Below are 23,316 nucleotides of genomic sequence, written 5' to 3'. Positions count from 1 at the left end.
GAATCTTTGATAAATTGTAGTAAATTGTGTAGTTGTACAAAAATAGTGAGATCGATTTTGTTAGGTTCGCAAAAATACCATCAACTTGTTAGTACAGTTAGCTATGACAATGGTGGGGTCATAAATTCAAGCTAGAGAGCTTAATATTATGTGGATTAAAAATTATAGGAATTTTTGTGGTAGATTGGTGATAGATATGGCTATGAAAATTTTACAGTAGGCTCACTAGATTATGATATACTTGCTGTAAATTTTGTAGCCCTAGAGTAGTATGATAAATAGAGCAGCTATTATCCTTGCTTTATCATATATAGTGTAAATCCGCATTAGGAGTAAGAATACTAGTAGTTGCTATAATAATGCATGCCATACTTCATACTTGTTATTGGTAGCAATAGATAACGTAGCTATAACACCCTAGGTGTTAGGCTTGCATCATTGCACTTGCATTTCATAAACATGAGCAACATTCATACATGCATGAGCTTTGATGGTTTGAAACATGCTTTTGAAACATGGCAACATATATGTATATCCCATGTGTGTTTGTTTATGATATGGATAATGAGCAACACTCAAGTGCAACATGTTCAACTCATTGTTGAAACATGTCACATACTTTAGTGAAACATGGTTAGCTAGTACAATGCCACAAACTCATGAAACACATGAAACATGGTTTTGAAACAGAAGTAACAAGTCACTTGTTTTTCCTTGCTTCAATACATGTGATGCTAGATTTTGGGTGACCAATGTGTGGTGTGGCTAATTATCTTCTTAAGCAACTTAGTTATACTTAGAATGTCATTAGGAACAATGTTCATGTTGATCATTTTGCCTAATTAAGTTTCCAAGTCATGGTTTGACTAGTGGTGACCTCTAGAGCTCCTTGGTTTGACCTTTTAAAAAGTGTCACTTAGAAGCTTTGCATGTCTGAGCAACCTAAAGAAAAGTTGTAGCAAATTATATAAGGAACAAAAGTTATTTTTTGACCATCTCATGAAAATGTACAGAACATGCTCAAAAATGGCCCACAAGTCAGTTTTGAGGTCTAATTGGAGGCACTAAAAAATGTCTAAGTCCCAAATCGAGTTTCAGTTTCCTGTACCCAACTTGTTAGCCTTGTAGCTCCTTAACCAAGCCGAATCAGCTCAAGCTCCAATTGGAAACGTTGTAGCCCTCACTTAGATCTCCCACTTTGTCAATTACACTAGAGCCTGGATCATCACGGATTTGGAGTTTGAAGGCCATAAAGTATCGCTATTAGGCGTCGGTGGGCTTAACTGAATGGAAGCTACGGTGGTCGACCATTTCAGACTTCATCCGCCGCATGTACACCGCGCGTTGCCGCTGGCCTGACTGTGCTGGCCATGTCATGATGCCACATGCCAAATGAAGCCCCTGAGCGCGCCCATGAGTCTCCCAGCATCTCATTCCATTCCTTTGCCTCCTTTGCTCATAGCAGCATCCGCAGCGCCACAGCAGCAGCGCTAGGCTCGCCGCCGTCGCCATTGCCAGCGTCGGCTTGAGTCTCGTTGTCTTCCACCACCACAATAGATCCATCGTGCTTCCGCTATCACCCTGCGCCCACATTTGCTCACTTGCAGTGCTCAATAAGCTACCACGCCACGCGTAGCCTCGTCGGAGTATCGCCGCCGTGTCCGTCGTCGTGGCTGGGGCACCTCCGTCCCCCATTCGCCGTGGAATCTCATGCGCTAGCTTCGTCGTAGCTTGTAGACACTTGTCCGAACCCTTGATTGAGCAGTCGCGGTCACCGTCGACGTATCACCGTTGGCCTGCTCCGCCATGCCGCCTCTGTACGCCGCCACCGTGCTTAGCTCCGGCGTTATGTCCAGCCAAGTAGGTCCATAGATGCGGAGGTCGAGGTGGTCATGCTGGTGCCATCCTCGTTGCCGAAGACGCCGCCATCGGTGAGCTCCACCGGTCCGCGTCGAGCAAAGCCTCCGTGCTCTGCTTTGTCTCACTGTCATGCGGGCCCGGCTGACCATTGGGTCCCGCCTGTCAGTCACTGTGAAATGAAGCCAGTTCAATTAATTCAGTTTTGAATACAATTTTGTAAAATTGGTAACTGGAGTTTGGTAGATCCAAATTGGGTGGTTCTAATTTTATTAGGATCTTGGTGAAGTGTAGTATTTAGGAAAAATGTAACATGAACACATGTAGTGGAATTTTTGGAAGAATTAAATTGAAACTTGAAATATGTTTTAAATGAATGCAAACTTGTTTAATTTATATCTTGAGTTCCTGTGCTCCAAAAATTATGAAATTTTGTGGGTGAGCTCTTCTTGATGAATAGAAGCTCTAGTAAAAATTTGAGGGTCAGTGCATGTATGAGTTTTGAGTTATAGATTTTCCTTTCATTATTAAATGATCCTTGTGTGGATTTTAGTAATTTATCTATGAATCCAATAAAAATGAAATTTATTTGAGGATGTCCTAGTACCTTAAGGATGCTAGGAAAAATATAAAATCTATTGCTTGACACTTTTCACTAGGATTTCCTATTTATGTCATTTTAAGCCTTTATACCTTGTCATTTTTGTGTAGGATGTTATACTTGTTCAAATGATGTGAAATTTATGTAGTAGCCTATTGAAGACATGTATAAGCTACTGTAATTGTTGTGGAATTTTTTGTATACTTTGGACATGTGTTTCTTATTAAACCTAAGTATCTAAATAAATTAATAAAGGCATAAAAATAATTTATTTAGGAATGGCCACTATGTTTTCTGGTGTTCTTTTAACATGTATGATGAGTTAGTAAAGTTGGTTTTGTCTATTTGTATGTTTATAACGTAAGTTAATAATTATTTTCTTGCATTGTGTCTTTCTAGATAGTTCTGGGAACTTTATAAAGTTCACCATGATAATTTGGGTTACTGGGAAAGTGGTGAATACAAAAGTTGTAGATAACTTATGTATCTATCTCCTATTAAAATTTGATGGCATTTGGCCTAGTAGTTTAGGAGTTACATTCGTTCAAGGTTGGATCACAGTTTTATTTGCTCTCTGTCTGGTTTAGACCTGATTATGTGTTTATGTAAATTCGACCTATTAAACTTGGGAATCATGCTGAGGTGATTAATAATGAAATGTAGATAATTTCATAAGCTTTCCAGATTGTCTTTTTGCATGCCCTTTGGATTAGTACAACTCTAGTTAGGGATAAAATTAGTTACTGCTGTTTGCAGCCTTGACTCTGTGATTTCAGTGAATAGCTTGTTTGTTTGATATGAGTCGGTGTGATGAGTTAGATGCTAGACTAACTAAAATAACTTATTAGTTGCAGGTTCTAGAACTCTTACCAAAGATCAACAACTTTATCTTTGGTTGTTAGATCTTGGTGAGTGTGTAGTTCTTGTGTTCTAAAAGAGATATGCACATACTCAGTAAAATAGATGTTGATCTTGTATCATCGTGTCTTTCATGCGTCCATCTATACATGGCTGTACATTTCATCACCATATTCCATGTCTTGTGCATGCATGATTCTTATACTATGCATATGCATATAATAGGTGTTCCAGAGGGAGTCGCACTTCTAGAATTCGAGCAAGTACTTCCGGAGGAGCAGCAGCAAGCTCAGGAGCTGGAGGTGCAGACCCCCAAAGAAGGAGCTGACGAAGAAGTTCTTGAGTGTCCTGATCACCAACCTTCATCTTTTCTGAAAGGCAAGGCTCGGACCATTCTAAGTCTCCTATGTTTTGAAAATGGTTAATTTGAGTATCTTTATTTATGATGCATTAAGTGATAGGAACTGGATGCAAACACTTGTTGCATATATATCTATTCCTTGTCCAGTAAACATACCCTGAAGCCTATTTAGGTCAAGGAGCGAATCAAAGCTTAGGCTTGCTTAGACTGGTAAAAGTCAGGTGATTTCCTGTCACCTGCAAGTTAGGATGATGTCTGATCATGGTTGGCTATATTTGCTATCGTGGAAAATAACTATGTGTTAATAATGAATTGTGACCGGGCGGGATGCCGATAGAGAAGCAACAAGGTAAGGAGGTCTTGGGTGTGGATCTATCCCCGTCTATGTCGGTTAAGGATCGATTTGTTGTACGTCCTCATGTCATGTTGAACGCATGCCTATCACTTCGTTGGCCAGATAACTTATTCCGACCACGAAGCCAAGTAGCTCAACTCAGGCCGGGAACCAAAAAGTGAAACTTCGCACCCTGGAGGTAGTAAGGATGTGCGGGGAGCCATTGGCGTAAGTCCTAGGTAAGATTAACCACTTGGCAGAGTGGACTTCCTAAGGGTGAGGGGCTAGGTGGACCCACGATTCCTAAGTTGCACCAAAGGTGACCCGAGGAAACCACTGATCAGGTTGATTGGGTGAGTGTTAGGAATACCCCTCTAGCTGGATAGGAATCGATTCGAATCGCCGTCTCTCCCAGATAGTGAGAACTTGACTGAGCAGCAGCAACGTAGATGCACTTAATGGAACTTGATGGTTAAATTGATGACGCTAATGATACAACATTATGCCGGATATGGTTACTAATGTTTGGGTTAATTAACTGCTCGCTCTAGTACAGGTGCTAATCTAGTTGACAGGTTAATGTGGATAACTTGCTGCTTACTAATAATTGAAATTATGCTCTCATATCACTAAAGCTTTTATGCAAAATGGTTGCCAAGCAAGATCCAGCGATAAAGCCTTGCATACTCCTTGGTGCCATTTATTTCTGGTTTACGATGGGTAAGTCTAGCTGAGTACCCTCTCATACTCAGGGTTTATTCCCCCTTGTTACAGATGACGTGCTCTATAATGGCTACTGCAAGTATTGTCTCCACCCTGCGGGGGATGAAGACTAGATAATGGGCATGATCATCTATGTTATCTTATCTTACTGCTTTTGCTGGATATGACTATGGAACTGGCTTGTATTTGAACTAAGTGTGCGTGATGATCTTAAACTACTTTGCTTCCACTATTTGTGAACTCGTTTTGTAATAACTATGTGAACTCTGATGTATGAGGTACTTGTGAACTACTTGTGAAATGGATGTAACATGTGGCTTGTTATGTTGAATTACTATGATCTTGATTGTATGCAAGTTGGTTTGAAATCCTTCGTGGTTTCAGTTGACTACCGGGTTTATATGGGTTCAAGTATGACGGTTTGATCACTTCAGTGATTACTTTTGTACTTGTGCTCTTATAAATTAGACAGTTCTGTTATAGTAGCACCATGGTCGGTAGCACTAGTTTAGTAGTTAAACAGATGTACTTTTATTTTAAGAGTTGTTGTTGTTATGTTACTAAGCATGGCATCGTCATTTCATGCATGTAGATCACGAGCTGGTAGAATTCATGACCGTTGATGAATAGGAGTATGATGAAGTCATTGAGGAGTACGAGGAGGAGATCCTCATGCAGGAGGGAGCCCCGGAGCCATTTGGTGCTGACCTTACTGACCCATTGCCTGCCCAAGGCAAGCCCTGGTGCATAACCCTTATTTTATGATCACTGAATATATATATGATGTGCATTTAAGTTATAGGCATTTTAAGGAAACTACATGCATGAATATATCTATCCATGAGTCCTACTAGTACAGGTCGAGTAGTTGCTATGCTCAGGATACCAGTAGCATGAGTAACATACCGTTACTCGAAATTAGGTGATAAATATGATCACTCATGATAAAATGGTGGAAAAGGAAATGGTGACCGGGCAGGGATATGGTTTGGGTACTGGTGGGTGTAAGGGGTTGTGTCCTACGGCCAACAGGGCATAGCTCGGTTACACTTTTTTCCAATCTATGTCAGTTAAGGACCGATCGTTGCAACAGATGCTAGGCAAGTCACAGATCTATTGTCCTGAGCGCATACTTGGGTATGGGCGTAGGGAAGACTTGTTGCTCTCTTGTCGTGGATCTGGCTCTTTCTGGACTGACTGATTGAAGGCGGGGATGGTGGACGTCCTTGCACCGCACTGAGTCTGGGACTCAGGAGTGGGGGCTTGGAGTCCAAGTTTGGATGGGGACCTGGACACCCAGGACAGGAGGGTGATGGGTTAGTCCTGCTTGTACCTAGGGTATAAGTGGGGCATGTGTTTTTGGGGCACCCAGCTGGGCACATTGGTTCGTAAATCGCCATTGAGTTGGTACGACTTGTCTTAACTCTAGCATTGTAGTAAGAACTGAAAATTGAAAGGAGAAGAAAAGAAACTGATTGCTCAACTCTTGCTTGAAAGTGGAATAGGTTCTTATATAGACTGGCTAGATAATAACTTAATACGGCTGATAATAATAACATAAATAAGGACTCACTATTAGTATTGCTTTCTACTAAAAGAAAACCAGCAAACAATAAAGCTTCTCATATCCTTTGGAGTCGGGAAATTATTCCCACTAGTCGAATAAGTCTTGCGAGTACATTGTGTACTCAGGGTTTATTTACCCCTGTTGCAGGTGATGCAAGAGAAGTACCTTTGTGTGGAGGATTCTTCTAGTGGGCTAAGATGGATCTTCGTCCCTTATCACTAGATGTTATTTTTAAATTTCACTGTTTATTATTCCGCACTCTGACATTTGGTAATGTAATAATGTACTTTTTAAGAAAGTCTAATGTATGAAATGGACCAGTATTGTAACTTGTTCCCATTATTGAATCCTTGAGAAAAATGTGGATCTTTCGTGTTCTCCCTTGGGGTGTGCCCGATGGATACCGCCTGCTATAGCTTGCTTTTGGGGTGCTTAGTATCTGGTGGAAGATGAGCACCCCCGTAAGCGTGTTATTTCAGACGGTTCTGCCATAGATGGTACTAGAGCCAATAATGGTTATGAGTTCATCACTCTTTTTCAAAACTTAAAAATTTGACCAACAAAAGTTTTGTGAAAAGTAGGATGCGATTACATTATGTAAATAAGTATCAGCCCTAGCAATATGGTCTATCTAGGATAGCGGCACTAGTTTTATCTAATTAGTTTTTTGTAGGTACACTGACCTACGTTGCATAAGGAATCGTCTAGCATACGGAAAGTGAGTGTGCGATGTGCCAAATTTTTTTGTGAATGCCGCTATATTCTGGCTTGAATGAACATATAGGACGATACATGCATCATGATAGTAGCATTTTGCTTAAACTAGAATCCCCCCTACACGTATAATTGGATTAGTAAAGTGATAGGCTTAATTAAAAGAATTCTTTAATTAAATGTGCTGTCATTTCTCTAATCTCTTGCTCCTGATCAAGAAGGTTGTTTTACATGGATGGTTCCTATCTCTTATACATGAATCTAAGGTCTGGACGTGGGAGCACCCATGCTGGGGTGACTCACGGTCTTGGTGAGGGCCAAGGCGAGAGCGGCTAGGCCCATGAGCACAACGGGGAGAGCCATGGGGCTCCCCTTTTGGATCCTTCTCCTCCACCACCGCTGCCTCCGATGACTCACACTAAGATGATGGTAGAGCTGTTGGCTGCTCACCGAGAGTCAACCCGTGCCATGGAGATAATGGCACAAGCTGTCACTGGCTTCGTTCGTAGAGGCCACAGGGGCAATGGTGGGAATGGGGGTGGTGCCCACCGTCCTGAGGGACCCTCCTCTGACTAGGACTTCCTCAAGACCCACCCACCCACCTTCACACTGATAGATGAGCCTCTGGATGCAGAGCACTGGCTTTGCATTCTAGAGCAAAAGTTTATGTTGCTCAATGTAGCCGATGAGCAGAAAGTGTGCTTTATAGAGCAGTAGCTATTAGGGTCTGCAAGTGCATGGTGGGATACCTTCCATGCCATGCAATAGCCAGATCATCCGACAACTTGGCAGGAGTTCACCACAGCATTCAGAGAGTTCTATATTCCTGCTGGTGTCATCAACCGAAAGCTGACTGAGTTCCTAGAGCTACGCTAGGGGAGTATGATAGTGATGGATTATGTTAACAAGTTCAATCACTTGTCCCAGTATGCTGGCATTCATGTGGACACTAACGAGAAGAAGAAGGACCGCTTCTTTCATGGCCTCACTTATATACTTTAGGAGAAGCTATACATGGCGAACTATCATACCTTCGGGGCACTGATGAACGCTGCCATCACCATGGAGGGCTTGTAGCGGGATTCCTAGGCAGAGTGGAAGAGGAAGCGGGTGGCTACGGGGTCTTCTAGCCACCCTCATACTTAGAAGGTACAAATTGTCCGGTGAGGGCCCTATCAATCATCCGGTGGGCCTTTGTTTCGGCAGCCCCAGCAGACTTCTCATACTTCTTCCACACAGTACTATGCACCCACTTAGCAGGTGCAGCCTTAGTAGCCTTAGGGACAATAGGTTCCACCTCACCAGGGATTTGGGAACAAGCCTGGTGCTTGCTTCAAGTGTGGCAAAGATGGCCACTATGCCCGAGCATGTCCCCAGAATCAGTTAGTTCAACCATCGGTGAACTCCAGGCTTGTTAGGAGGACCATAATCAAGAAGAAAGTGCCCAGCAGATCTGGATAGATGCATTTCATAGATGCTGAGCAGATATTGCAGTAGGAACCGATGATGGCTAGTATGTTTACCATCGATTCCCATCCAGCTTATGTGTTGTTCGATTCTGGTGCATAATATTCCTTTATGAGCATGGGATTTGTAGACTGGCACAACTTACCACTTATGGCTATACCATATTCTTATAGAATCCATACTGCGGGTTCGCAAGTGTTCATCAATACCTAAACAGACATAGTAAGCTTGGTATTAGCCACCCATACTTACCGCCTATGGTTCATGGTAATGCCTGGACAAGGCATTGATGCTATTCTTAGAATGAATTGGTTGTGGGTGTACGGGATAGTCTTGGATATGAAGTGGAGAAGTGTCAAGTTATAGCTTTCTTCTTCTGAGGATAGGATGTCTCTTCTAGTACCCTCAGATCCAGTCTTACCTGATGTTGCCCATGATGAAGCCTCTCCTAATCTTACCCCCATCCCTATGGTATGTGAGTTCCCAGATATTTTTCCTAAAGATCTTCCTAGGCTGCCACTGGATAGAGAGGTAGAATTCTCAATTGAGCTAGAGCCTAGTACTGCTCCTATCTCTAGATGCCCGTACCACATGGCTCCAAGGGAATTGGCTAAGATGAAGAAGCAGCTAGAAGAGTTGATGGAAAAAGGTTTCATCCATCCTAGTTCTTCACCATGGGGTTGCCCAACCATTTTCGTGAAGAAGAAGGATGGTACTCTACGAATGTGTGTGGATTACCGCCCTCTTAATGTGGTAATAGTTAAGAACAAGTACCCTTTGCCCCGCATAGATACTTTGTTCAATCAATTAGCCGGTGCTAAGGTGTTCTCAAAGATTGACTTCCGATCAGGCTATCATCATATCAAGATCAGACCACATGATATACCAAAGACAGCTTTTTCTACTAGGTATGGGTTGTATGAGTACCTAGTGATGTCTTTTGGTCTCACCAATGCTCCTGCCTTCTTCATGTACCTAATGAATTTAGTCTTTATGTCAGAGCTGGACAAGTTTGTGGTAGTATTCATTGATGATATCCTGATATATTCCAAGAATAATGAAGAGCATGCCCAACACCTTCAGATAGTACTGGCTCGACTAAGGGAGCACAAGTTGTATGCTAAATTCAGCAAGTGCGAATTTTGGTTAGATCGAGTGTAGTTTTGGGGGCATGTGTTGACACTTGACGGCGTTTCGGTAGATCCTAGCAAGGTGCAAGATGTGTTGGATTGGAAGTCCCCCAAGTCTGTGCACCAGATTCATCAGTTCCTTGGTCTAGCTGGGTACTATCGGCGTTTCATCCCGGATTTCTCCAAGATAGCCCAGCCAATGACCAAGCTGCTCCAAAAAGAAGCAAAGTTTGATTGGAGCCCCACTTGTGAAGAAGCCTTCCAAGCTCTGAAGACATTTCTGGCCACTACCCCTATGTTGGCCCAACTAGATATTGACCGATCCTTTGATGCATATTGTGATGCCTCAAAGACAGGGCTGGGGTGTGTGCTTATGCAAGATGGGCGTGTGATAGCTTATGCTTCGCGCCCACAGAAAAAGCACGAGGTGAATTACCCCACCCATGACGTAGAGTTGGTTGTTGTGGTCCATGCTTTGAAGATTTAGAGGCAGTATCTGTTGGGCAACAAAGTGCATATCTTTACGGATCACAAGAGCCACAAGTATATTTTCACTCAGTCAGAGCTGAATATGAGGCAAAGGAGATGGTTAGAATTGATAAAGGATTACAACTTGGAAGTCCATTATCACCCAGGAAAGGCCAATGTAGTGGCTAATGCGTTGAGCCAAAAGTCACACCAGGTAGAGGAAACACCTTTGTCTCTCAACCATGTAGAGGTGTTGGCTCACATTGCATTGACCTTAGAATTGCTAGAGCAGATTATTCAGGAGCAAAGGCCAATGCAGTGAGATTACGTGTGCCTAGGGATGGAGTGAATACTTAACCACATGCCAAAAGCATCCACTACTACTGCCAGCTGTTCCCAAGCCTAAATTTGATGGTTTCATCGCCGTCGGTCATTTTAAGACCCACAGTAGCACCGTGCAATTCCCCTAACCCACGTCCACTATTGTCCAATTCTTTGGCATTGAACCTTCGCCCTACTTCACTCTACCACATGCATGGCCTAGATCGCCCTGCTATGGCCTACCCAGCGCTACCACTACAGTCACGCCATTGCCACCGTCACAAGGTCTATCGGGTGCGCGTGGCTAGGTTCACTCGGGTAGTCACTGGTCAATCCACCACAACTGGTAGACTTGAGGAGAGTCTTTGTTGCCTATCCGTGAGCTGGTTCACGCTGTCTATGTTTTGGCTCATGGGAACACGTCCGCCGCCATAGTGAGAGGTCCACCACCGGGGAGGGAGCTCAGGATAGCGTCCCCGTTCACTGTATCGCCTCCAACCACTTCACGTTGACGTCAAGGTGAGCATTGGCTCCCTAGATAGGAATTGGAGGGTCGGGTATGGGAGGCGTAGCCGCCCGTTGCCCGTGTCAGTGCGCACATGGGTGCTGGAGGACGTGGCCGTGGCAAGGAAGGGAAGGGAGAGGGTGGTAGATGAAAAATCTATGACTCGGTGAAATAGTACTCGAGTGGGTTGTGTGAATAGGGTAGAGAATGGGGGCTTTTTCATTAATAAGCCAGCCACGCGTGGCTCCACTGTGGGCCACCTACGTTGGGCTGCGTTGCGTGACACCGAGTGGGCCACGCCGGTTGCTGCGTGTGCGCATGGGCGGGAAGCCGGGGTGGGCCGAGCCATCGCTCGTGGGCCACGTGGTGAAATCGTTTTTCAATTCTCCAGTGAATTACCAACGTTTATTCAATATAATTTCTAGTTGAATCTTTGATAAATTGTAGTAAATTGTGTAGTTGTCCAAAAATAGTGAGACTAATTTTGTGAGGTTCGCAAAAATACCATCTACTTGTTAGTACAGTTAGATTATAGTTAGCTGTGACAATGGTGGGGTCATAAATTCAAACTAGAGAGCTCAATATTATATGGATTAAAAATTATAGGAATTTTTGTGGTATATTGGTGATAGATATGGCTATGAAAATTTTATAGTAGGCTCACTAGATTATGATGTACTTGCTATAAATTTTGTAGCCCTAGAGTAGTATGATAAATAGAGTAGTTGTTATCCTTGCTTTATCATATCTAGCGTAAATCAGCATTAGGAGTAAGAATATCGGTAGTTGCTATAATAATGTATGCCATACTTCATACTTGTTATTGGTAGCAATAGATAACGTAGCACCATGGTCGGTAGCACTAGCTTAGTAGTTAAACAGATGTACTTTTATTTTAAGAGTTGTTGTTGTTATGTTACTAAGCATGGCATCATCATTTCATGCATGTAGATCACGAGCTAGTAGAATTCATGCCCATCGATGAACAGGAGTATGACGAAGTCATTGAGGAGTACGAGGAGGAGATCCTCATGCAGGAGGGAGCCCCGGAGCCATTTGGTGCTGACCTTACTGACCCGTCGCCTGCCCAAGGGAAGCCCCGATGCATAACCCCTATTTTATGATCACTGAATATATATATATGATGTGCATTTAAGTTATAGACATTTTATGTAAACTACATGCATGAATATATATATCCATGAGTCCTACTAGTATAGGTCGAGTAGTTGCTATGTTCAGGATACCAGTAGCATGAGTAACCTGCCATTTCTCGAAATTAGGTGATAAATATGATCACTCATGATAAAATGGTGGATAAGGAAATGGTGATCGGGCAGGGATATGGTTTGGGTACTAGTGAGTGTAAAGGGTTGTGTCTTGCGGCCAACAAGGCATAGCTCGGTTACACTTTTTCCCAGTCTATGTTAGTTATGGACCGATCGTTGCAACGGATGCTAGGCAAGTCACAGATCTATTGTCCCGAGCGCATACTTGGGTATGGGCGTAGGGAAGACTTGTTGCTCTTATGTCATGGATCTGGCTCTTTTTGGACTGACTGATTGGAGGCGGGGACGGTGAAGGTCCTTGCACCGCACTGAGTCTGGGACTCAGGAGTGGGGGCTTGGAGTCCAAGTTTGGACAGGGACCTAGACACCTAGGATAGGAGGGTGATGGGTTAGTCCTGCTTGTGCCTGGGGTACAAGTAGGGCGTGTGTTTTAGGGTACCTAGGTGGGCACATTGGTTCACGAATCGCCACCGATTCGATATGACTTGTCTTAACTCTAGCATCATAGTAAGAACTAAAAGTTAAAAGGAGAAGAAATAGAACTGATTGCTCAACTCTTGCTTGAAAGTAGAACATGTGCTTATATAGACTGCCTAGATAATAACTTAATATGGCTGATAATAATAACATAAATAAGGAATCACTATTAGTATTGCTTTCTGCTAAAAGAAAACCAGCAAACCATAAAGCTTCTCATATCCCTTGGAGTCGGAAAATTATTCCCACTAGTCGAATAAGTCTTGCAAGTACATTGTGTACTCAGGGTTTATTTACCCATATTGCAGGTGATGCATGAGAAGTACCTTTGTGTGGAGGATTCTTCTGGTGGGCTCAGACGGATCCTCATCCCTTATCGCTAGATGTTATTTTTAAATTCCGTTGTTTATTATTTCGCACTCTGACATTTGGTAATGTAATAATGTACTTTTTAAGAAAGTCTAATGTATGCAATGGATCAGTATTGTAACTCGTTCTCATTACTGAATCCTTGGGGAAAATGTGGATCTTTTGGGTTCTCCCTTGGGGTGTGCCCGACGGATACCGCCTGATGTAGCTTGCATTCGGGGTGCTTAGTATCTGGTGGAAGACGAGCACCACCGTAAGCGTGTTATTTTGGGTGGTTCTGCCACAACCGTGGCCCCACCCGATTGTGCGTGGGCCCACCGCGGTCCCTGAGCCACCACCGTGCTGTTGGCGAGCTCCTAGCCGGGCTGGAGAGGCACCGACCGGTCGTTCCTCTACCGTCCTCTGCTTCGTGCAGCGAGAGGAAGAAGGTAGAAATAGAAGCTTTTCTAAGGTTCCCAATGCAAATCCATGACTCATATGAACAATGTCAAATAGTGTATGCCAAACTGCGGGTTGGTTTGGTTAAATTGCAGGGACCTCAGTGCAAAGTGTTTGTCTTATATGATTTTTTTTCTTTTTCTTTTCTTTATAATTTGGCTGAAACTTCAATAATTCATAGTAAATCATAGAAAAATCATCAAAAGGAAAATAAATATGTTTTGGAATCCTTGTGACTAGCTCTATGCAGTAGATATATTATGTCATGTGCTTTAGTATGAAGTTTTTTGTGTATGTGTAATCTAGCCTTTATGTTTATTTAAAAAAGCATGTTGTATTAGTCCAAATGTAGTGAAATTTTTATGGTAGACTAGTGTTGATGTGTTTGTGCTATGGTAAAAATTTCATGTTTAGTGGATGCTTAATTACTGAGTTATTGATTTATCATGTGTCATATGCTTAAGTGCAATTAGATCTTGATTATGTTGTAGTAATTAAATTGCTCGTTCGAAAATTATGATATTCACACAGTAGCTATGTTTAGTTGAGATGTTCCATCCATAAAACTTTCATCTCCTAGATTTATGTTCGAACCATCATCGTTTTATTTAATCTTTATGCTTAGTTAAGCAATTAGCTTTAGTATATATTTCACCTTGTGTTTGCAACATGTTTTCTATTCTACTGGTTTTCCATGCTTGACTAGTAAAGGATGGCTTGGCTATGTTAGTTATGGATGTGTGTTTAGTAGGTTGAATTGGCTTATACTTGTGTGTTTTAATATATATAAAAATACAAAGTTGCTTGATGACGATTAGCTACCCTAGTCACTCGATGACGTGTTGCTTGTCTTTTAACAATTGTAAATGCCTGTGTGTATGCTTGTTTGACCGAAGCATGCATTTCATCTATGCATATCATAATAGGAACAATGATGGATCATGGAACCAACTAGGTAGCTAGAAAGATGGTGCTATGGATTAGGTCACAAAGATGGAATACTAACTTTTGGTTATATGTTACCCAGGCAAGCCCACGTGCATAACCACTACTTTTTTGCACTTTATATTATGTTTGTGCATTAAGTTTTAAGGAGCTAAATGGAACCCACCTACATATATATATCCTTATCCTATGAGTCTTACTAGTATAACAGTATCGGGTAGATTGCCATGCTATAGGACTCCGGTAGAAGTTGAGTGATTGCCTGTCACTCGCGAGAGATAGGATTATATAATGTTATTATTATCATATTACTATCATATGGAACATATATGGATAATAATTTGAGACCGAGTGGGACTATACTTTGGATTTGGAATGGACTTGGTTAGGCAACCGAGCGAGGCTCTGGTTGCACTTGTCCTACATGTATCGATTGAGGACCGTCCATTGCTGTGGATGGTAGTCAGGTCATAGACTTTTTATCCTGAGCATATACTTGCTTATGGGAGCAGGAAGACTTGTTACTCTCTTGTCATGGGTTCTAGCTCTTTCCAAACTGACTTTTAGAGGTGGATATTTGGGTGGAGGTCTAAGCACCATGCTGAGTCCAGGACTCATGTGTGGGGGCTTAGAGTCCAAGTTTGGACAGGGACCTAGACCCCTTGATGGGAATGGAATGGGTTGGTCTTGTTTGTACCTGGGGTGCAGACGAGGCATGTGTTTTGGAGTACCTAGTTGGGATACATTAATTCATGAATCGCCACGTGATACAGTATGACTTGGCTATGGTTTAGCACCATAGTAAGAACTGGAACTTGCAAGAGAATAAAATGGTTCTGATTGCTTACCACATGCTTGAAAACAACATTGGTGCTTACCTAGAATGGCTAGATAAATGAACTAATCATGACTGCTAATAAAATAAATGTAAGGACACACTTTTAGTAATGCTTTCTGCAGATGCAATCAACCCACAAGTTAGATAGCCATGCATATCCTTTGAGTCTTTTATTTGCTCCTATCGGGTAAGTCTTGCTGAGTATAATTGAGTACTCAGGGTTTTATTTCCCCCTATTGTAGGAGACATGCGGATGCTAGAGCTGACTCTTGTGTGTGGATTCCTCCTGGTGGGCTCAGAGAGGATTTCTTTACACTGCGATCATAGTTTTTATTTATAACTCTCACTAAAGGTTTTTTATAAATAAAAGCTTTATAATCTGTTGTCATAGCTTATATATCAATGCTTCATCATGTCATGAATAGATATTTATTTTTGTTGTAACTTTGATCACATATTTATATTCCATTGTTAAATTAAATTATTCATAACTCTGATGTTGTATTAAAATTGATGTAAGAAATGGTTAAAAATGATGAACACTTTATCCACTCATTAATGATCCTGGCGGAAAAATGTGGATTTTTCGAGTTCTTCCGTTGGGTGTGCTCGATGGAATTGTGTGGTTCTTGTGCTCACTTGGGTACAGTTCTTGTGCTCACTTGGGTACTTAGTGCCTAATGGAAGATGAGTACCCTTGGAAGCGCATTAAATCAGGCGGTTCTGCCACATATATGCTGCTTGTTTTGCATCGAGTTTTGTCAAGCTTTGTTGACCCTTATGAGAGATTTGTCATGCTCTTAAAATCAAGATCACATACACACCACCCACATATGCACTACTCCTACATTGGGAGTAGGCACAAAAACATGCCTTCCATCTAGATCCACTCAAAAATGTTTTACTCCTACACTAGGAGTGAACACAAAAACATACTTGTTAGGTTTTCCATTCACCAAATAAATGCTCTAAGTTCTTGTTGATATCTCTCTCAAAGTTCTGTTATAGAAAAGAGACATGGGGCTATGCAAAAGTTATTCATAAAAAAAGAGTTGAGAAAAATAGACAAGTTTCCAAGATATTTAAAACAATGGGTACTTAGATGCCCACTTGAAAAAAAAAGAAAGATGAATAAGATAGCTCCTGTTCTCTTATAAAATATTTCTAAGTTTCAAGAGAGAGATATGTTTTCAAGGACCAAAGTACAATTAGGTTAGCCACCACATATATCCACACACATGCACATCTTGATTTGATTGTATGACTCATTTCTCTTTGGATCCATTGTTTGACTTTACAATATATGCATTGCAAGTATGTTTTATCTTTCTTCCTACCTATGAACTCCACATAAGCCTTAGTGGTAGGAAAGGAAAAAGGCATAACATTATTGCCTTGGTGAGGATCCACAAATACCACATATATTGAGAGATTTGAGAGTGACATACTATGGAATCTCTGAGTTTTATTTTGAAAACTTACAAAAACTTCAGAACAATGGTGGAACAAAGAACTCAAGACACAGTGCTTGACTTGATCATTCTGTCTTTCAATTACTCAAGACCCAAGTGAAGGCTAAGAAGCCCTAAGGTTGAAGGTAATATGGGTAAGTTTGAAAGTCAGATCAGTTTATTCTAATCCAGAGGAGAATTCTTGTTTGAACGCATGAGTACTTCTGAGGAGTGAAAGCATTATAGCAACTCCTAATCCATTGCTAAGTTTAGCTTTGCTCAGGGATTAGCAAAGGTTAAGTGTGGGGGATCTTGTTGACGGTCGTTAACATCAATCATAAACCATCAATATAACCTGCATATATACTTAATTCCATGACCAAACATAGGGATAGGGGTTTAAACGAATAAATTCCACAAGTTTTGGTGAATCTGTGTTTTTAGCAAGGTTTATCTAGAAAACCATCAAGGTGGACCTATACGTCAAAGTAAATCACGCTTAACCATGGCGTAAACAAGTCGAGAAGGTTCTAGGGGATACTAGAGGACACCACACCGAAGAAGACCACGAGGGGCAAACAAGTGGGGCCGGCCGACCCCACCTATAGGCCGATCGGCCTGTGGGACCCATGGCTCAGTGTCTCCTTCGAATGTCGATTCTCCACCGCCTTAAAGATCACATCTATGCCATTTATTCAAGTTGGTTTGATCCAAGGGTCCAGAAATGATGCTACCCCCTATATATACGACCCTGTACCCCCATTTGGTAATTAATTTATGTTTAAAGTAAGTTTTGTGTTCTTTTGTTCATGGGTTCACAGCTCTTTTGAGTGCTCTAGTCCTTGTTAGATCTTTGGATTAGAGTAGTAATTGTTAGCATAAGCGTGGTGCTTAGGCTATCGGTTACCTATGTTTGCTCCCTGTTTCTTGGTTGTGTGGTAGCAGCGGGAGGTGATAGCCCTGTCTATCCTTTGTAGTCCACACCGAATTGAGTATGTTCTTAAATTAGTAGGACCGTAGTCGCGTCAGTAGAGTTATTGTAACACCCCGGTGTTATGATCTTATTTAGCACCGCTATTTAGGCCTAAGTAAAAATTTTTGAAACGAGTTTCTCTGGTTTTTAAGTTAAAACGTACTTGAGGTGATAAGCGAATCCTGGGTGATGTAGTTTTGCGGACTCAAATCAACGCCCAGGTTAAATTACGCAATGTGTGGAAATATTTAGGAATAGCGAACGACGATGCCAGCGAACGGTATGTCCTGTTAGATTAAGCATGAAAAGCGACTTTTATAAATAAAATAAAATCCAGTAATACATTGAAAGATATATATATGGGTATATGCTCATGTGTTTATTTGGAGAAGCCCGCTCAGTTGAAAGGCCTTGAGTTTAGTTATTGACTTGCGAGCGAACGGCTCCATAGTAACGACAGGATGTCTCCCTGCCTTGCTCCATCGCTTGTCGTCAGTAGTGCGTTTCCCCTTGTTCGGAATCAATCAACTACGGTTCATTAGCATCGTGCCGCATCATTGACTTTCGTCATCGTGCCACCGCTCCCGCTCCATCGCATCCTTTCTCTGACAATCGCCATAATAAGGTGGGCCGGGCTGCTGCTGCCGTATACTGATTTGTTTGCTTTCCCTCTCTCGCTGCTTGTTCCTTCGTTTCGCTTTGTGGCGTCATAAATGTCTCTGAGCTTGCATGCCTTGCCTGGCTCAGCTTGTGTCCACCTACTGTGGCTTGTCTCTGTCTATCCTCACTCGTCTATGACCTACCTTGTTTGTATGTGCCTGCTCCATCACGTCTTTTCGGTAGGGAAATCAATGTCTTTGACTGCCTCAACTGCCTCTGTTTGGCTCAGTTTTCCTTTTTCTTCCACCAGGCCAGTAGCCAGTGTCGTCCTTACCACATGAGCATCATGTGTTTTTTCCCCTCCTCGGTTCTTGCCCGCGCTCCCTGTCCTTGCCACGTCAGAAGCCCAGGAGTGCCATCGCTGGCCATCACGCACAAGCGCACGGGGCCACCATGGCTCCATGCCGCAGCACTGCCCTCTTTGCTCCACCTCCATCGTGCGAGCACAAGTGCCTCGCTGCCGCGCATCGACGCCCCTCCTTGCTACATCATTGCCCAGCTACTGCGCCTCGCTGCCATGTCCTGCTGCTACGCCGGGCCGCGGCACCTCGCCACCTCGAAGCCAACCGCATCCTCCATGACCACGCGCCCATAGCCACCCATACCCAGAGCTTCGCTAGTCCGCGCACCTCCTCGCGCCTTCCCCGCAGCTCCGTAGTCGCAGCACCTCTCCATGGCTACGCCTATAGTCGCCCATGCCGGCGCTATCGTGAGGCCACGCCTCACCAGCCATTGTCCACGCCATTGAGCCATGCCTTCCGTTCACCATCGTCGCTGCGCCCTCACCCACCTGGTGCCGGTCCTCTCCGCATGAGCGCGCCAGAGCCCCACGACCGCTCGGGACCGCAGCACCATAGCGTGCGCGTGCTCTCGGTCCGCGCGCGTCTCCCACCGACGTGCTGCACCACCTTAGCCCCACGCCTCCTCTGCACACTGCTGCTTCGCGTCGACGCCCTGCCTCCCGCGAGCACGAGTCGTGGCTACGCAGCTCCTGACGCCTTCATGCTGGACCAAGCCTCCAGCGCCACCGCACGCACATTGCCGTAGCCCCACACGCTGTCCTACTGACCTCACCTAGCTGACGCTGCTACTGCCAGCGTGCCTGCCTCTGTGGCTCTCACGGGTAGGCTGCCTAGGGGTGGCTCGGGCCTTGCCGCGGCTAGGCGTGGATGCACAGGTGCCCGGTGCAGCTTGCTGGCGACTAGACCACCGCCGTCGTGCCTTCTCGGCACCCCCCCCCCCCCCGCGCCGCCGCCGGCTGGCTCCTCTACCTCTGCTCTGTTCGTGGAAGAAGAAGAGGATGAGAAGGGTATAAATCCAAGCTGAGCTTTTATACAGGGTCTTTACTGCGAAACACGAGACTCAACTAAATAGGACTTTGGACTACGGGTTAAATTCGTGAAAATGCAGGGTCCTTATTGCATAAATCGCTAGGTTGGTTTGGGGGCAGGCCAAGCGTTGGCCGGCTTGTCGGGCCGCGCTCGCGCCGCGCCGCTTGGGCCAGCCTGCTCACCGCACGCACCGCTTGCGCCCGCGTGGGCCATCCGCGCCGCTTGGGCCGGCCATGTGCCGCCCCCGTGTCTGGGCCATTGCACAGTGTTGGGCCATGCTCGCCCCTGGGCTGCGCTCCTGCTAGGCCAGTTGTGGCCGTCGGCCCCTTTTTCCTTTTTCGAAATACTTTTCTAAATAGGTTTCTAGTTTAACTTGTAAAATCAATATAAAATGGTATAGAAGTCCAAAAATGGTAAAACCAGTTTTGTTGAGTTTCTAAAATCACGAGCTACCTGTTAGTAGATTTTGTTCACATAGTTTAATAATATTTTTGGGACCTATATAATTAAATTAAGATACTTAACATTGTAAAAATATAAACTTGTAGGAATTATTGTGATCAATTGGTTATAGTGTTAAATCTAAAATTGGTACAGTATGCTCCTAGAGATATTAGGTACTCGCTGTAATTTTTGTAGCTCTAGAATGATTAGTTGCTAAATAGATAATGATGTCTTTTTTTGAATAATGATTAAATCGATAGAATCAAATCAAGAAACACCTTGGTTTATACAAATAAAAGAATGGTTGGGAAATAACGCCTTATCCAACAACGTGTATATGTAGCCTAAGTACGGTCATCGTTAGAACTAGCCCGATAACTCAAGAGGCGTAAATCGTACTTTACGAATCACGATCGCAGTTGATTAATTGCATCTTTGCATTCGCATCAATGCATATCATATAGGTACGATGATGGATCAATGGACCAATTGAAGGATGATTGGGAATCCGAAGATGGTGTAATGGTATTCTCTCCAGAAGATGATGCAATGAGCTTGTTATTCAGCTGATGGTGGATGATCTAAAGATGCAGACACTAACTTTTTAATATATCTTACCCAGGCAAGCCCCGGTGCATAACCCCTACTTTTCTGCAGTTTAAATTATAATTGTGCATTAAGTTTTAAGGAGTTGAATAAAACCCACTTGCATATACATATATTTATCCAATGAGTCTTACTAGTATGGCAGGATCGTGTAGAATGCTATGCTACAGGGCTCCGGTAGAAGTCGAGTGATTGCCTGTCACCCGCGAGAGATAGGAAATATACTACTGTATTATTATCACTTGGAAAATATAAATGGTGGAAAGGAAAAATGGTGACCGGGTAGGGATATGGTTTGGGTATTGGTGGGTGTAAGAGGTTGTGTCACCGTGGACTCAGGGCATAGCTTGGTTACACTGTTTTCCCTATCTGGTCGATTAAGGACCGATCGTTGCATATGACTCTAGGCAAGTCACAGATTTATTGTCCTGAGCACATACTTGGGTATGGGCGCAGGGAAGACTTGTTGCTCTCTTATCATGGATCCGGCTCTTTTTAGACCGACTGATTGGAGGTGGGGATGGTGGAGGTCCTTGCACCACATGGAGTCTGGGACTCAGGATGTGGGGGCTTGGAGTCCAAGTTTGGACGGGGACCTGGACACTCGGGATAGGAGAGTGATGGGTTAGTCCTGCTTGTGCCTAGGGTACAAGCGGGGCGTGTGTTTTTGGGGCACCAAGCTGGGCACATTGGTTCACGAATCACCGCTGAGTCGGTATGACTTGTCTTAACTCTAGCATCGTAGTAAGAACTGAAAGATGAAAGATGGAAGATGGAAAAAGAAAGTTTGATTGCTTACAACCTGCTTGAAAGTAGCACAGGTGCTTACATAGAATGGTTAGTTAATGAACCAATGCAGCTATTAATAAAAATCGACTATAAGGACGCACATTTAGTAATGCTTCCTGCAGATGCAATGAACCCACAAGCCAGATAGCCTTGCATATCCTTGGAGTCTTTTCTTTCTTCCTATCGGGTAAGCCTTGTTGAGTATAATTGAGTACTGAGGGTTTTATTCTCCCTGTTATAGGTGACAGGTGGATGCTCGAGCTGACCCTTGTGTGTGGATACCTTCTTGTGGGCTCAGCGAGGATTCCGTTACGCTATGATCGTAGTTGTTATTTATAACTCTCACCAAATGCTTTTATAAATAAAAGTTTCATAATCTGTTGTCGTAGGTTATATATCAATACTTCATCATGTCATGATTAGGTATTCATTTCCGCTGTAATTCTGATCACATGTTTATATTTTGTTGCTCAATTAAATTAGTCATAACTCTGATAATATGATTACATTCCGCTATTATAATAATAAATGTTATACTCTGATATTGTATTAAAAGTGATGTAAGAAATGGTTATGAATGATGTAAGCTTATTCTCTCATTTGTGATCCTAATAGCAAAAATGTGGATTTTTGGGTTCTCCCCTGGGGTGTGCTCGACAGAACCGAATAATTTAGTGTTCTCCCTCGAGTGCTTAGTGTCTAAAGGAAGACAAGCACTCCTGTGAGGCATTAGAGTAGACGGTTCTGCCACAGTTATCTATTAGCTGTGTTTAGTGTTTTCCTAAACGCTAAACGGTAAATAGTCGGTCACCTACCGTTTAGCCATTATTCGGGCAAAACGTCCCATTAAACGGGCTAAACGGCCAATTAAACGGGGTAAACGGGTGATTAAACGGAAACGGCGCACCACTGTGTAGCGTTTACACGGTGATTAAACGGGCTAAACGACCGTTTTGGCGAACAGTGGCTGTGTTTTAGCGTCTAAGCGGCGTCCCGAAGTGAACACTAGAATCATAAGCCTTGCTTTGCATAGGGTCATAATCATAGGAATTCTCTCTACTCATACCTTAAACTTTGATTGCTACCCTTAGACAAACTAGTTATTAGACAGCACATACACATTTCCCCGTGGATCTGATACTCGATAATACTCCAGGTGAAAACTACTTCGATACCCGTGCGCTTGCGGATTTTGTCTCCGTGTGCCACCATAGGTGTCAACAAAGCACAACGCTATTGCATGACGAAGAACGTATACCAAGAGAACTTCAAAAAATGTTTTGTGCAAAGATATTTGACGGCTCGTCATCTTGAAACTAAGAAGTTGAGAAATGTTGCCAAGTTTTTTGCACAGTTATTAGAGATAGATACACTCCCTTGGCATGTTTTGGCATGCATCCAGTTGGGCGGGGAAGAAACATCATCAACTCGAATTTTTGTAAAAGTTATATTTCAGGTATATTTTTAGTATTGTTCCCTGCTTTTGCACTGCACAACTCTCTTCTGCCATCATAGCACAATATTGAACTACTCCTTTCTTATGCGGGAACTCTTGGAGCGACTTGGCATACAAAAACTAAATGAGAGGCTAAATGATCCAAATATGCAAGGTTTCTTTGAGTCAATCTTTCCAAAGGATCATCCAAAGAACATGAGGTTCGCTATAAAATTCTTCATGGCTCACGGTCTTGGGGTTATCACGGAGAGACTATTGGAGAAAATGACTCCACTTACAATAGAACAGCATCAACCTGCATCATCTGGATCAGAGTCAGAACCAAGCTCTAATGATAACGCATC

The sequence above is a fragment of the Miscanthus floridulus genome, chromosome 3, assembly GCF_019320115.1.
Source record: "Miscanthus floridulus cultivar M001 chromosome 3, ASM1932011v1, whole genome shotgun sequence".
In the NCBI taxonomy this organism is placed as follows: domain Eukaryota; kingdom Viridiplantae; phylum Streptophyta; class Magnoliopsida; order Poales; family Poaceae; genus Miscanthus; species Miscanthus floridulus.
This window is presented reverse-complemented; position numbering follows the sequence as displayed.